Below are 3,962 nucleotides of genomic sequence, written 5' to 3' on the forward strand. Positions count from 1 at the left end.
TCCTTGTTGCCCCACCACCACACTTCTGGAAACCACCATTTCACTCTCTGTTTCTCCATATTTGATAACATTAGAGTTCATTATGGATGGAGGTTCGTGACATTGTACAGGAGACAGGGATCAAGACCATCCCCATGAAAAAGAAATGCAAACAAGCAAAATGGCTGTCTGAAGAGGCCTTACAAATAGCTGTGAAAAGAAGAGAATTGAAAAGCAAAGGAGAAAAGGAAAGATGTAAGCATCTGAATGCAGAGTTCCAAAGAATACCAAGGAGAGATAAGAAAGCTTTCCTCAGTGATCAATGCAAAGAAGTAGAGGAAAACAACAGAATGGGAAAGACTAGAGATCTCTTCAAGAAAATTAGAGATACCAAGGGAATATTTCATGCAAAGATGGGCTTGATAAAGGACAGAAATTGTATGGACCTAAGAGAAGCAGAAGATATTAAGAGGTGGCAAGAATACACAGAAGAATTGTCCAGAAAAGATCTTCACGACTCAGATAATCACAATAGTGTGATCACTCACTTAGCTAGAGCCAAACATCCTGGAATGTGAAGTCAAGTGGGCCTTAGAAAGCATCACTGTGAACAAAGCTAGTGGAGGAGATGGCATTACAGTTGAGCTGTTTCAAATCCTGAAAGATGATGCTGTGAAAGTGTTTCATTCAATATACCAGCAAATATGGAAAACTCAACAGTGGCCACAGGAGTGGAAAAGGTCCGTTTTCATTCCAATCCCAAAGAAAGGGAATGCTCAAACTACTGCACAATTGCACTCATCTCACACACTAGTAAAGTAATGCTCAAAATTCTCCAAGCCTGGCTTCACCAATACGTGAATCATGAAATTCCAGATGTTCAAGCTGGTTTTAGAAAAGGCAGAGGAACCAGAGATCAAATTACCAACATCCACTGGATCATCAAAAAAGCAAGAGAGTTCCAGAAAAACATTTATTTCTGCTGTATCGACTATGCCAAAGCCTTTGACTGTGTGGATCACAATAAACTGTGGAAAATTCTGAGAGAGATGGGAATACCAGACCACCTGACCTGCCTCTTGAGAAACCTGTTTGCAGGTCAGGAAGCAACAGTTAGAACTAGACATGGAACAACAGACTGGTTCCAAATAGGAAAAGGAGTACTTCAAGGCTGTATATTGTCACCCTGCTTATTTAACTTCTATGCAGAGTACATCATGAGAAACGCTGGGCTGGAAGAAGCACAAGCTGGAATCAAGATTGGAGGGAGAAATATCAATAACCTCAGATATGCAGATGACACCACCCTAATGGCAGAAAGTGAAGAGGAACTAAAAAGCCTCTTGATGAAAGTGAAAGTGGAGAGTGAAAAAGTTGGCTTAAAGCTCAACATTCAGAAAATGAAGATCATGGCATCTGGTCCTGTCACTTCATGGGAAATAGATGGAGAAACAGTGGAAACAGTGTCAGACTTTACTTTTTTGGGCTCCAAAATCACTGCAGATGGTGATTGCACCCATGAAATTAAAAGACACTTACTCCTTGGAAGAAAAGTTATAACCAACCTAGACAGCATATTCAAAAGCAGAGACATTACTTTTCTAACAAAGGTCTGTCTAGTCAAGGCTATGGTTTTTCCAGTGGTCGTGTATGGATGTGATAGTTGAACTGTGAAGAAAGCTGAGTGCTGAAGATTTGATGTTTTTGGACTCTGGTGTTGGAGGAGACTCTTGAGAGTCCCTTGGACTGCAAGGAGATCCAACCAGAATCCTGAAGGAGATCAGTCCTGGGTGTTCATTGGAAGGACTGATGCTGAAGCTGAAACTCCAATACTTTGGCCACCGCATGGGATGAGTTGACTTATTGCAAAAGACTCTGATTCTGGGAGGGATTGGGGGCAGGAGGAGAAGGGGATGACAAAGGATGAGATGGCTGGATGGCATCATTGACTCAATGGACATGAGTTTGGGTAAACTCTGGGAGTTGGTGATGGACAGGGAGGCCTGGCGTGCTGCAATTCATGGGGTTGCAAAGAGTCAGACATGACTGAGCGACTGAACTGAATAAATTCAATAGAGTATATTGAATAAATTTAGCTTTACTAAAAATTCAGTAACTTGCCTTTGCTTATCTCATTTAACTGTGGTCTGATGAAAACTCCATTCCTTATTCAGGAACCACAGACAGACATAGAATGTCTTTACAGATGACTATGAGTATCATGTAGAAACATATAGTCCACTCAAAGTAAGTGAAAAAGGAAGAAATAGAAATCGTTAATACAAAGAAATAGCAGTTTTATAAAAGTGTTCTTATGAGCTGGAAGGAAGCCACAGAATTGGCAGATATTTAATTTTTGTTCTTGTGAGGTTTTTTTTTTTTTTTTTTTTTTATGGTAATTTGTGTTCCTACTGATGTTTCTGTCGGTCATTTCAGTGGCTCAGTCATGTCCACCTTGACTGTGAGCCACCTGCACTGCAGGACCGCCTGGGCACTGCTCAGTCTTGTCTTGGGGAAGAGGGTGGTGCCTTCACATGCAGGAGTCCCTAAACCCGGGAGACAGAGCCCTTCTCCTAGGACTTCAGTTCAGTCGCTCAGTCGTGTCTGTCTCTTTGCAACCCCATGCATCGCAGCACGCCAGGCCTCCCTGTCCATCACCAACTCCCGGAGTTCACTCAGACTCATGTCCATCGAGTCAGTGATGCCATCCAGCCATCTCATCCTCTGTCATCCCCTTCTCCTCCCGCCCCCAATCCCTCCCAGCATCAAAGTCTTTCCCAATGAGTCAACTCTTCACATGAGATGGCCAAAGTACTGGAGTTTCAGCTTTAGCATTATTCCTTCCAAAGAAATCCCAGGGCTGATCTTCAGAATGGACTGGTTGGATCTCCTTGCAGTCCAAGGGACTCTCAAAAGTCTTCTCCAACACCACAGTTCAAAAGTATCAATTCTTTGGTGCTCAGCTTTCTTCACAGTCCAACTCTCCCATCCATACATGACGAGGACACCCCATACGTCTGCAGAGCGGCTGGAGCCAACCATCAACTCAGCCTGCTCGGGGTCACAGGCTGTGCTGCTCGATGGTTTTGTGAGGAAAACTGTGCTGCACAGGTTATGGAAGTCTGGAATCTCCCCAAGCCACACCTGTCTTCCCTCCTGTCTCCCCTCCCTCCTGATGGAACCACTCCTTGCTCTGCTCCACCCAAGGGGCTGGGGCCAGAGCATACTTGGGAATTGGGTGGAGGGTACGACACAGTCCCGCTGTGTACTGCAGACCCTCGTGGGTCTTCTGAGGTCCACAAAGGCCTCCGTGTTGCTCGCCACCCCTCCCGCCCCGAACCATCACTTCCCAGTCCGTTCACAGAGTGCAGCCTCCATCTCTCTCCCCCTCCTCACCCGAGGCTCTTTCCTCCAAGGGAAGGTTTCAGAGACAAGGTGACCAATTCCTCTGGGAGGTCCTGCTAAATACGCTGAGCCTGCCCTGCCTGTGAGTCAGGTTTTCAGGACCCACTCCCTCCCTCCTGAGCTAGCATAGTGCCCCCCACCCAGCCCACACTGCTTGCAAGCCCCACTCCGAGGCCCCACCTGTGCTGCTAAGTCACTGCTGTGACTCCTCGAGAGCTGCCTTCTGGAGACACCCCTCCCTCGCAATAGCCACTGCGGCCCACTGTCTTCAGAGCATAGTGGCCCCTCCTTCCCCGCGGCTGCTTCCTCTTCTCGTCTCTCACTCTCGCTGACACACAGGGGACTGGTGACCAGGCTCCAGGCTTCTCCATCTGAACCCCCCAACCGTACCAGGCCTTCAGGTCTCCACACCAGGGCCCTCCTTGTTACCTAAACCCCCCAAGAGCAGGAGGTCATGTCCACCTCCTCTTCCTCCACTGTCTACACAGTCCTCCTCACACTCACCTCAACCACCCCAAGAGCAGAGTGTCTCCAACTCTGACAGCACCAACCCCTCACCCTGGAGGTGCTCTGGCAGC

This window comes from Capricornis sumatraensis, chromosome 5, assembly GCF_032405125.1.
Source record: "Capricornis sumatraensis isolate serow.1 chromosome 5, serow.2, whole genome shotgun sequence".
NCBI lineage: Eukaryota > Metazoa > Chordata > Mammalia > Artiodactyla > Bovidae > Capricornis > Capricornis sumatraensis.